The sequence below is a fragment of the Salmo trutta genome, chromosome 4, assembly GCF_901001165.1.
Source record: "Salmo trutta chromosome 4, fSalTru1.1, whole genome shotgun sequence".
NCBI classification, from domain to species: Eukaryota; Metazoa; Chordata; class Actinopteri; order Salmoniformes; family Salmonidae; genus Salmo; species Salmo trutta.
The window spans coordinates 45,782,157-45,795,409 of NC_042960.1; the positions used below are offsets into that span (position 1 = coordinate 45,782,157).

Genomic DNA, 13,253 nt, shown 5'->3' on the forward strand with positions numbered 1-13,253 from the left:
CTGGTCCCAGGGTCTGCTGGGGGTGTGGCCAGCCCATCTGCGCCGGGATTGCCCCATGTCCCCTAGAATTCAAGGATTTGGCTCGGGTCCGCATAACGGGGCAGTGCGAACCCCTGGCTCTCTTTCCCAACCACCACCATCTTCAGGAGGAGCCCACTGACACGGACCAGGGAGCAAATCTCCCCCAGAAGCAGACGAGGGCAAGCGTATGGAGCCTGTTGTGGTGGGCCGGACCTGTGTTGGGGACTTTTGTCATGTCAATGTGGAGGGGGTGCCCTGCTCTGCCCTGGTGAACACTGGGTCCACAGTAACCCTAGTGAGGCCAGATATAGTGCTAGGTTGGACTCAGTTTGAGCCGACAACTTTGCTGCTCCGCACAGTCACAGGTGAGCTGGCACCCATGAAGGGTGGGAATAATGACTCTGACAGTAGGGGGCAGGACTGTGCCTCATCCTGTGTGGGACCCTTGTATCCTGGTGTTGGACTTTCTTAGGAGCACAGGCTGCCAGTTAGACCTGTAGACAGGCGGCTGAATGAGGTAACCAGGAAGGACTCAAACCCCATGTCACGTATCGATAAGTCGCTGGACCTGGTTAAGGGGTCCTCCTGGTTCTCCTCACTAGACCTCCGCAGTGGCTACTGGCAGGTGCCCCTATCCCCAGAGGCCAGAGCCAAAACTGCCTTCTCCACTAACAGAGGACACTGGCAGTTCAAGGTCCTGTGCTTCGGGCCTGTGCAACGCTCCAGCTACTTTTGAGCGTTTGATGGACAGGGTGCTGGATCATCCTCTGACAGGAGTGTCTGGTATACCTCAACAACATCCTGGCCCAGTGTAGTTCCTTCCAGTCAGCCCTGGGGGCGCTAAGGCGTGCTCTGGAGAGGGTGGCAGCCGCAGGCCTGAAGCTCTACCCCAAGAAGTGCCACTTCATGAGGAGAGATGTGTCCTTCTTGGGCTACCGAGTGGGGAAGGAGGGTATCAGCACCATGGGCGACAAGGTGGGGGTTGTCCGAGACTGGCCAACACCCACCAACCAGCATCAGCTGAAGAGCTTCTTGGGCCTGATCTCATACTACAGGAGGTTTGTACGGGGCTTCTCAAGCACACACACACACACACACACACAAATACAACATGGATCTTACAGTGCTGCGTAGACTACCGCCACTACTACTGAATCTACAATGTTTCTTTGTCTTTGTTGCCCCACTATAACTAATAATTACCAACTAATGAATAATGTACAGTGCATTATAATTTACAGCACAAATAACTGCACTTTATCTTCTCTCTAATATTATACAGTCAACACTATCTGCCCTTTGTATGGTACCTATACCTTACTGAGCATAACTAATGACAGGTCACTGCTTTCAAATCAACCAGAAGTCATTCACCTTTGCATATTTTGAACGGATACACAGTACACAGCGGCATGACAGGGAATCAACACTCAGTTCAAGAGTGCAAAAAGCAGGAAAACACCATGTTCAGTTCAATCGAGTACAGGCTTAACTGAGTGAACAATAAAAGAGTAGAAGAAACAGTAGAAGAGGCTTTTTTTCCCCAAGATGGCATAGCAGTGCAGACGTGGTTTGTTGTCCTCTCGTTTACTTTTTTTATTTAGTCTTTTTTGTATATATTCCAATTTATTTTTCAATCTCTTTTTCCATTTTTAAATTAAATATACCTTCTGGTAACCCGCCTCACACAATGTGACACGGATCCGCTATTTTTTTTAGACCTTATAGCCAAAACTTTCATCAAAAGCTAGCCTGCTAATTAGCTACTAGCTATTTAGTCATTGTTAGCCACTGCTAGCGGCCTTTACCCTCTGCTCAGGCACCAGACTTTTTTTAGCCTGGATAATACCTGCCAGCCTCGGACTGTTTTTCTCCACTACAACACCGGATTCCTGCCGTTAACCCTGGACCATTACTCCTGATCATCACAGCTAGCTAGCTGCCACTGAGTGACCCAGCCCCGAAGCTAGCCCTGAGCCAGGCGCATCTCCCGGCTAGCAAACGAACTTACCACAACTACAATACCTCTTTCGCCATCTGGCCCGGTCCCTTCGTCGACACGGCGCCCCGCCGCACCACCACGACTGGTCCGCAGACGTAATTCCATCCGCTGTGCCTTCAACCGGCCTTTGCCGGACGTCAGAGCAGACGCTTCTCCTTACCCCGGCCTGCTAACTTTAAACGCCGTGTCTCCCGCGTGCTAGCATAGGAACAACTACCCCGCGGCTTCCCTGTTCCATCTATTGCTGTACACTGGACCCTATGATCACTTGGCTACATAGCTGATGCCTGCTGGACTGTTCATTTATCATGGTATTCCACTTTGTTTACCTTTGTTTATCTGTCGGCCCTAGCCCCGAACTCAGGCCCTGTGTGTAGTTAACCGACCCTCTCTGCCCATTCATCGCCATTTTACCTGTTGTTGTTGTCTTAGCTGATTAGCTGTTGTTGTCTTACCCGTTGTTGTCTTAGCTGGCTCTCCCAATCAACACCTGTGATTGCTTTATGTCTCGCTTTATGTCTCTCTCAAATGTCAATATGCCTTGTATACTGTTGTTTAGGATAGTTATCCTTGTTTTAGTTTACTGCGGAGCCCCTAGTCCCACTGTGCATGCCTCAGATACCTCCTTTGTCCCACCTCCCACACATGCGGTGACCTCACCCAGTATAACCAGCGTGTCCAGAGATGCAACCTCTCTTATCATCACTCAGTGCCTGGGCTTACCTCCACTGTACCCGCACCCCACCATACCCCTGTCTGCACATTATGCCCTGAATCTATTCTACCACACCCAGAAATCTGCTCCTTTTATTCTCTGTCTCCAACGCACTAGACAACCAGTTTTGCTAGCCTTTAGCCGTACCCTCACCCTACTAATCCTCTGGTCCTTGGGTGATGTGGAGGCTAACCCAGGCCCTGCGTGTCCCCAGGCACTCTCATTTGTTGACCTCTAATCGAAAAAGCCTTGGTTTCATGCATGTTAACATCAGAAGCCTCCTCCCTATGTTTGTTTTACTCACTGCTTTAGCACACTCCGCCAACCCTGATGTCCTTGCCGTGTCTGAATCCTGGCTTAGGAAGGCCACCAAAAATTCTGAGATTTCCATACCTAACTACAACATTTTCCATCAAGATAGAACTGCCAAAGGGGGAGGAGTTGCAATCTACTGCAGAGATAGTTTGCAAAGTTCTGTCATACTTTCCAGGTCTATGCCCAAACAATTCGAGCTTCTAATTAAAAAAATTAATCTCTCCAGAAATAAGTCTCACTGTTGCCGCCTGTTATAGACCCCCCCTCAGCTCCCAGCTGTGCCCTGGACACCCTATGTGAATTGATTGCCCCCCATCTATCTTCAGAGTTCGTTCTGTTAGGTGACCTAAACTGGGATATGCTTAACACCCCAGCAGTCCTACAATCTAAGCTAGATGCCCTCAATCTCACACAAATTGTCAAGGAAACCACCAGGTACAACACTAAATCCGTAAACATGGGCACCCTCATAGATATTCTCCTGACCAACTTGCCCTCCAAATACACCTCTGCTGTTTTCAATCAGGATCTCAGCGATCGCTGCCTCATTGCCTGCATCCGCTATGGGTCCGCGGTCAAACGACCACCCCTCATCATTATCAAACACTCCCTAAAACACTTCTGCGAGCAGGACCTGGCCTGGGTTTCCTGGAAGGATATTGACCTCATCCCATCAGTCGAGGATGCCTAGTCGTTCTTTAAAGGTAATTTCCTCACCATCTTAAATAAGCATGCCCCTTTAAAAAAATGTAGAACTAAGAACAGATATAGCCCTTGGTTCACTCCAGACCTGACTGCCCTTGACCAGCACAAAAACATCCTGTGGTGGACTGCAATAGCATCGAATAGTCCCCGCGATATGCAACTGTTCAGGGAAGTCAGGAACCAATACACACAGTCAGTCAGGAAAGCAAAGGCTATCTTTTTCAAACAAAAATGTGCATCCTGTAGCTCTAACTCCAAAAAGTTTTGTGACACTGTAAAGTCCATGGAGAACAAGAGCACCTCCTCCCAGCTGCCCACTGCACTGAGGCTAGGTAACACGGTCACCACCGATAAATACATGATAATCTAAAATTTCAATAAGCATTTCTCTACGGCTGGCCATACTTTCCTCCTGGCTACCCCAACCCCGGCCAACAGCTCCGCACCCCCCGCAGCTACTTGCCCGAGCCTCCCCAGCTTCTCCTTCACCCACATCCAGATAGCAGATATTCTGAAAGAGCTGCAAAACCTGGACCCGTACAAATCAGCTGGGCTAGACAATCTGGACCACCTCTTTCTAAAATTATCCGCCGCCATTGTTGCAACCCCTATTACCAGTCTGTTCAACCTCTCTTTCGTATCGTCCGAGATCCCTAAAGATTGGAAAGCTGCCGCAGTCATCCCCCTCTTCAAAGGGGGTGACACTCTAGACCCAAACTGTTACAGACCTATATCCATCCTGCCCTGCCTTTCTAAAGTCTTCGAAAGCCAAGTTAATAAACAGATCACTGACCATTTTGAATCCCACCGTACCTTCTCCGCTGTGCAATCCGGTTTCTGAGCTGGTCATGGGTGCACCTCAGCCGCGCTCAAGGTACTAAACGATATCATAACTGCCATCGATAAAAGACAGTACTGTGCAGCCGTCTTCATCGATCTGGCCAAGGCTTTCGACTCTGTCAATCACCGTATTCTTATCGGCAGACTCAATAGCCTTGGTTTCTCAAATGACTGCCTCGCCTGGTTCACCAACAGCTTCGCAGACAGAGTTCAGTGTGTCAAATCGAAGGGCCTATTGTCCGGACCTCTGGCAGTCTCTATGGGGGTGCCACAGGGTTCAATTCTCAGGCCAACTCTTTTCTCTGTATATATCAACGATGTCACTCTTGCTGCTGGTGATTCCCTGATCCACCTCTACGCAGATGACACCATTCTGTATACATCTGGCCCTTCTTTGGACACTGTGTTAACTAACCTCCAAACGAGCTTCAATGCCATACAACACTCCTTCCGTGGCCTCCAACTGCTCTTAAACGCTAGTAAGACCAAATGCATGCTTTTCAACCGTTCGCTGCCCGCACCCGCCCGCCCGACTCGCATCACTACTCTGGACGGTTCTGACCTAGAATATGTGGACAACTACAAATACCTAGGTGTCTGGCTAGACTGTAAACTCTCCTTCCAGACTCATATCAAACATCTCCAATCCAAAAGCAAATCTAGAATCAGCTTTCTATTTCGCAACAAAGCCTCCTTCACTCATGACGCCAAACTTACCCTAGTAAAATGACTATCCTACCGATCCTCGACTTCGGCGATGTCATCTATAAAATAGCTTCCAATACTCTACTCAGCAAACTGAATGCAGTCTATCACAGTGCCATCCATTTTGTTACCAAAGCGCCTTATACCACCCACCACTGCGACCTGTATGCTCTAGTCGGCTGGCCCTCGCTACATATTCGTTGCCAGACCCACTGGCTCCAGGTCATCTATAAGTCTATGCTAGGTAAAGCTCCGCCTTATCTCATCTCACTTGTCACGATAACAACACCCACCCGTAGCATGTGCTCCAGCAGGTATATCTCACTGGTCATCCCCAAAGCCAACACCTGCTTTGGCCGCCTTTCCTTCCAGTTCTCTGCCAGTGACTGGAACGAATTGCAAAAATCGCTGAAGCTGGACACTTACATTTCCCTCACTAACTTTAAACATCAGCTATCCGATCGCTGCAGCTGTACATAGTCCATCTGTAAATAGCCCACCCAATCTACCTACCTCATCCCACATATTGTTTTTATTTACTTTGCTGCTCTTTTGCACACCAGTATCACTCCTTACACAACATCTGCTCATCATCATCTGCTCATCTATCACTCATGATAATCTGCTAAATTGTAATTACTTTGCTATTATGGCCTATTTTATTGCCTTACCTCCTCATGCCATTGCACACACTGTATATAGACTTTCTTTTTTTCTGTTGTGTTATTGACTGTAAGCTTATTTATTCCATGTGTAACTCTGTGTTGTTCTTTCTGTCGCACTGCTTTGCTTTATCTTGGCCAGGATGCAGGTGTAAATGAGAACTTGTTCTCAACTAGCTTACCTGGTTAAATATTGATGAAATAAAAAAAATAATAAAAAATGCTCATGATACGTTTGTATTCATTAGAAAGGTTTGTGGTCATACGCACATCCTTAAAAACATAGGTGCTGGGCTAATAAAAAATAATAGTATAGAACAAGCAGGCCCGCACAGTGTTAAAGCTCCCAATTCACCGCCTTATTGAAAAGTTTTGATCCGAAATGGATCTTCGTCAGGTCAAACACACTAAGTGTTCGCATCCCAAAATATTGTAGCGACCCGCACAGACAGCTGTGGGTCATGTGTTATGCTGTTAGTTGGTTGTGTTGTACTTACTAGTACTCAGTGTTCGCGGAGTCCGACATACCAATCAACCTGCTATCTGCCAATCATGGGAATGCCTGGACTGTTCTGATGGGGCAGGGGGGGTTTGCAGGGGGATGGATCATTGCAAGTTAAGACCGTTTAGCTATTGTTCTCTCTCTTACGTCTGGTCTTCACAAGAGGTCACAGTTGTTTTATACAGGTATCTTTCATTTGGCTCAATTCTCAGTCTGGACAATTGTTCCTTTATGATCTAGCCAGGTCATTACATTGGTGTCAGAAGTAAAAACGTAGATAAAAGTTAGCCAGCTAGCTAGCTGACTACCGTGGCTAGCTAACGTACGTGAGAACGGGGATTGAAAATGCTTCGAGGGAATCCGGTCACACCCTGATCTGTTTCACCTGTCTTTGTGATTGCCTCCACCCCCTCCAGGTGTCACCCATCTTCCCCATTATCCCCTGTATATTTATACCTGTGTTTTCTGTTTGTCTGTTGCCAGTTCGTCTTGTTTTTCAAGTCAACCAGCATTTTTGTTCTTAGCTCCTGCTTTTCCAGTCTCTCTTATTCTCGCCCTCCTGGTTTTGACCCTTGCCTGTCCTGACGCTGCTGCACTTGCCTGACCACTCTGCCTGCCCCTGAGCCTGCCTGCCAACCTCTACCTTTGCCCCACCTCTCGATTATTGACCTCTGCCTACCCTGACCCTGAGCCTGCCTGCCGTCCGGTACTGTTGCCCCAACTCTGGTTTACTGACCCCTACCTGCCTTGACCTGTCTATTGCCTGCCCCTGTTGGATTATTAAACCATTGTTAATTCGACGTGTCTGCATCTGGATCTTACCTTCATACCAGATAAATCCTAAAGTGAAGGTGGAGGTAGGGGACAATTATGGCCAAGGAAGTGCGTGTGCATGGACGTCGGAGGATCTGGCTGAGGAGATCACCAGGGCATTGGAGCACAGAGGCCGCTTGAGGGAGACCGCTAGAATGATGGCGGCTGAAGCGGGCATGAGTGCTTTGTCGATTGTGCTTAGTGCGGATTCTGGTGGGCGGACCGAAGGGGTGACGTCGACGCTGCGGGACGAGGAATCTGGGGCTCAGGATGTGAACAAACATGGCGGCGCCCAGTTCCCGATTGCGTCCATATCTATTAAGACCCTGAAGTACTCCGGTAAGGCGGATTGGGAAGCTTATCATTCTCAGTTTGAACTGGTAGCTCATTTTGGGGGGTGGTCGAATGAAGATAGGGCACTGCAATTGACTTTGTGCCTCACGGATAATGCTCTGTCCTGTATGAAATTGATTAGACCCGAGGACAGATGGGATTATGGGGCTTTAGTGCGAGCACTGAGGGGCTTTGGACAGTGTGTATAGACCGGGCTGCTGCGCTCAGAACTGAGAATGGACGCAGTCAGCCTGGAGAGCGACTACGGGTGCTAGCTAATGACATTGAGAGCCTGTCTTGGCAAGCATATCCTCACAAGCCCCCCTCCGTGCATTGCGAGCTAGCATGAGACCAGTTCAAACAGGCACTCTCTCCTGCGGAGCTGCGCATACAGAGCCAGCTGGCTCATCCTGAGTCATTGCAGATAGCCTTAGAGATGGCTTTGGAAAGGGAGCTCGTGTGGGCGGGGGCTTCAGCTGGGGCTTCGGTGGGAGTGCAGGGAGACAGACCCAATGTGCGGGCTGGGGGGCAGAGCAGCCCAGAAAAGCATGCATGGGTGGCTGGAATTACTGAACTCATTCGTGCTGTGTCGTTACAGGCAACACGAAACACATTCCCTGGTCCCAGGGTCTGCTGGGGGTGTGGCCAGCCCATCTGCGCCGGGATTGCCCCATGTCCCCTAGAACTCAAGGAAACGGCTCAGGGTCTGCATAACGGGGCAGTGCGAACCCCTGGCTCTCTTTCCCAACCACCACCATCTTCAGGAGGAGCCCACTGACATGGACCAGGGAGCAAATCTCCCCCAGAAGCAGACGAGGGCAAGCGTATGGAGCCTGTTGTGGTGGGCCGGACCTGTGTTGGGGACTTTTGTCATGTCACTGTGGAGGGGGTGCCCTGCTCTGCCCTGGTGGACACTGGGTCCACAGTAACCCTCGTGAGGCCAGGTATAGTGCTAGGTTGGACTCAGTTTGAGCCCACAACTTTGCTGCTCCGCACAGTCACAAGTGAGCTGGCACCCATGAAGGGTGGGAATAATGACTCTGACAGTAGGGGGCAGGACTGTGCCTCATCCTGTGTGGGACCCTTGTATCCTGGTGTTGGACTTTCTTAGGAGCACAGGCTGCCAGTTAGACCTGTAGACAGGCGGCTGAATGAGGTAACCAGGAAGGACTCATACCCCAGCCAATACTGCATTCTCCACTAACAGAGGACACTGGCAGTTCAAGGTCCTGTGCTTCGGGCCTGTGCAACGCTCCAGCTGCTTTTGAGCGTTTGATGGACAGGGTGCTGGATGGCATCCTCTGACAGGAGTGTCTGGTATACCTCAACAACATACTGGCCCAGGGCAGCTCCTTCCAGTCAGCCCTGGGGGCGCTAAGGCGTGTGCTGGAGAGGGTGGCTGCCTCAGGCCTGACGCTCCACCCCGAGAAGTGCCACTTCATGAGGAGAGATGTGTCCTTCTTGGGCCACCGAGTGGGGAAGGAGGGTATCAGCACCATGGACGACAAGGTGGGGGTGTCCGAGACTGGCCCACACCCACCAACCAGCATCAGCTGAAGAGCTTCCTGGGTCTGGCCTCGTACCATGCTCTAGTCGGCTGGCCCTCGCTACATATTCATCGCCAGACCCACTGGCTCCTGGTCATCTATAAGTCTATGCTAGGTAAAGCTCCGCCTTATCTCAGCTCACTGGTGGCAGGGGGATGGAGCATTGCAAGTTATGACCATTTGCTCTCTTACGTCTGGTCTTCACAAGAGAAGGTCACGGTTGTTATATATGGGTATCTTTCATTTATTTGGAGTGGGCTACAGCCAAACAGTAGCCTGTGTGGAGTTGGGTTAATAATCTGTGAATTCGTAAACTCAAACCTCCGACTGGACAATTGTTCCTTTATGGTCTAGCCAGGTAATTACAATATACACATTTCACCTCACATGACCATTGCGGATAAGACGTATGGTGGGTGGAAAAAAACATTTGGATATCTCTAATAATTAAATAAGAATGAGATGGGTACAGGTAATGGTTCCAGAAAATAATACACATTTACAAAATGACCAAGTGGGTAACCTGGAAGGCAAGACAAATCAAAGTAAAGGAACATATTCAGGTAAGAAATGGTCTGATATCAAACTTGGTTCAGACCTCTTGGAGACATGGCACATAAAAGGTGAATCCAATACAATGCTTTTAGTCTCCTCAATAATAGATTATCTGTATCTCAGCCCCTTCTAGGAGTCTTAACATGTTCGATGCCAATGTATCTCAAAGAGCTAATGTTGTGATGAGCCTCCATGAAATGCACAGCCACAGGGTTTCTCTGGTCAAGGGTCCTGATAAAACGTTCCTGTGTTCTGCTAACCTTGTTTTCAGAGCTCGTTTTCTTTTTCCTTCATAGCATAGACCACAAATACACCTGATCAGGTATATCACATTAATCTTAATGGCCTTGCCCATAATAGGGTGATTGAATATTTTGCATTTGTTCGTGAAGTTACACTGTGCATCCGCCACATCTAGTAACCGTCCGGCACATTGTCTAGAAAGGTACTGCGTAGCACTGGTGGAAGATCAGACCTCATCACCATTTGACTGATGTTGGGGGCGCATCTGAAGACTACCCGCGGGTGTTCTTTAAACGTCTTTTGCACTTGTGGATCAGTGCTCAAGATGTATCAGTGTTTTTTTAATTATGTGGTTGAACTGTTTACCAAGTGGGGAGTACTGAAGGAAGCATTAAATGCGTTGGTCAGCAGGGCGGGGAGGTTTGGGCGTGAGACTGTTATCCTGGGGGATATTTTTATAACATTACCTTGCGTCATGCAGCCATTCCTCTGCGTAACCCCGCTGTCTGAAACGCTCATCCAGATGGTCGGTTTATTTGTCATAGTCACTCTGTGTACTACAAATCCTATGTATGCAACTGTATTGGCTAATGGGGAGGCTCTTTTTTTCTTTTTTAGGGGTGTAGGATGGAAGCTGTCTCCGCATAACAGGGAATTCCTCCCTCCATCCCTCTTAATCAATGTGAGGGTGAATTTCAAATGTTCACTGCTTGTTTTGATGAAGGAGTGGAATCGATGAAGTTTGTATTCATTCCCACTATGTCAGTAGAATAGGAAACAAAGTGAATTAGGTTATGCTTACTGGATGAAGTTAAATAAGCATTTGGACCAGCCTTCCCGATTGAATCTTCGTAAACTACATTTCAATAGAGTACAGGATAAACCGAATTAACAATAAAGCCCTATGCGGGGCTGCTGGCATGGGAACCCTCCAAAAATACAATGTTACTTACCAGGGAGAATGGACACAACGAAGCAACAATTGGATCTAAAGATTGAACACAATTAATAATTGCATTTACTAGACACTCTTATTCAGAGCGACTTGCAGTAGTGAGTGAATACATGTTCATATTTTTTCGTAATGGTCCCCCATGGGAATCGAACCCACAACCCTGGCGCTTGCATCATGCTCTACCAACTAACCTACACGGGACTAATTAGATGTAAAATAGATATATGTGAAGAATAGAACAAAAGTGAGATTATGCTGTAATGGAAAGTATTATATACACATTTTCAATAAAGCATGGCACGATGGTATGCTTAGATGAAATTCTATGTATACATGTATGTAGAACCCAACCATGCATTATGTAATGCGATTTGTATGATAAAATTAGACGTTTCCTTTGCGTCGAACCCAGTCATGCATGCGATAATATGAAGCGATACCCTTACCAAAAAAGATTGCAGTTTTGAAACTGCAGTAACTGCAGTCAACTGTGGTAATGTGGACGCAGTAATTACAGAATAACTACTGCAGTTATACTGCACTCTGACTGCAATCTTTTTCATAAGGGTAGGGACACGTGCCAAATAGTGTCTGACCGAGTGCCGGTGTTGTGCCGAAAATCTCCCCCCTGCCAGAATTCTCCCCCTAGAGTCAAATACTTTCTGTTGCACACATCAGAGTCAAATACTTTCTATAGATCAAACTTCATGTCAAGATAGGCAAACGAAATTAATAATTAATGTGTGTGTGTTATATTAAACATAGAGGAGGGAGTAAAATGTTGGAAAGCAATAAACAAACTATGGCTGAATTATTATCCTACACTTTCAAAAATACTAGTCGAATAAGACATGGGAGTGATGACGAATTTTGACAAAGAGATTTATTTCGGTACGGGCGGCATATTGAACCCACCCCCGGGTCCGGGTGCTGAAGGTGGGGTTCGCCCAGGGCGCCATACAAGCTAGAACCACCACATACACTTGAAACAAATAGCCAAACCGAAAACTGCAGACAAAAATACTTTCTGCTCCTAAGATCAGTGAAACTGTGTTCGCCTTCCAAGCCAGCAACCTGGGTTCTATTCCCCGCCCCGCCGTTCACTACAATATCATGACTTTATAAATTGAAAAATGGATGTAACAACTCCAGATTGACCCTTTAATAAGAGGCCAGTTTTTTGATGACATCACCGTTTTAGTGACATGCCATGCTGCGGGACTGCAGCTGGATGCGTCTATAAAAATGTAGTCTTTATTACAAGGAATGGTATTCTTCTTTTGGACATCTTCAGCATCTTACTGACATATCATCAGTAACCACATACGTCACTGAAAGGTGGTAGCATAATCATAATATAATTATTACTCTCCTAGCGGTCCTCTGATCGCAAACACGTGATCGCCTGCCTTGCAAACAGACCAGGGGTGCATTCAGCAGGATGCAACGTTTTGGAACGACATCATCTGATAACAAGATATATATATGTAAGAATGATAACATTCAATCAATCTATACAGTCGCAATCAGAAAGTATCCAGACCCCTTGACCTTTTCCACATTTTGTTATGTGACAGCCTTATTCTAAAATGGATTAAATAAAATGTTTTCCTCATCAATCTACACACAATACCCCATAACGACAAAGCGAAAACAGGTTTTTACAAATGTATTTAATATAAAAAACATAAATACCTCATTTGCATAAGTATTCAGACCCTTTGCTATGAGACTTGAAATTGAGCTCAGGTCACCCTGTTTCGATTGATCATCCTTGAGATGTTTCTACAACTTGATTGGTCCACCTGGGGTAAATTAAATTGATTGGACATGATATGGAAAGGCACACACCTGTCTATATAAGGTCCTACAGTTGACAGTGTATGTCAGAGCAAAAACCAAGCCATGAGGTCGAAGGAATTGTCCGTGGAGCTCCGAGACAGGGTTGTGTCGAGACACAGATCTGGGGAAGGGTACCAAAACATTTCTGCAGCATTGAAGGTCCCCAAGAACACAGTGGGCTCCATCATTCCTAAATGGAAGAAGTTTTGAACCACCAAGACTCTTCCTAGAGCTGGCCGCCCAGCCAAACTGAGCAATCGGGGGAGAAAGGCCTTAGTCAGGGACGTGACCAAGAACCCGATGGTCACTCTGACAGAGCTCCAGAGTTCCTCTGTGGAGATGGGGGAAACTTCCAGAAGGACTACCATCTCTGCAGCCCTCCATCAATCAGGCCTTTATGGTAGAATGGCCAGACGGAAGCCACTCCTCAGTAAAAGACACATGACAGCTCGCTTGGTATTTGCCAAAAGGCACCTAAAGAACTTTCAGACCATGAGA

General features: G+C 47.5%; 1 protein-coding gene across 2 annotated transcripts in view; it reads left to right on the forward strand.

The window, feature by feature from the left end:
- Nucleotides 1-845: 845 nt before the first annotated feature.
- The window catches only part of rabggta (Rab geranylgeranyltransferase subunit alpha), a 34,288-nt gene continuing 21,880 nt past the window's right edge, over nt 846-13,253 (forward strand). The window contains exon 1 of one of the 2 annotated variants that reach the window (XM_029750973.1): nt 846-1,079. The gene's annotated coding sequence lies outside the window, so the exon portion shown is untranslated. Of the gene's footprint in view, nt 1,080-9,426; nt 9,519-13,253 lie in introns of those variants that run through there. The other variant, XM_029750974.1, reaches the window with a different exon arrangement.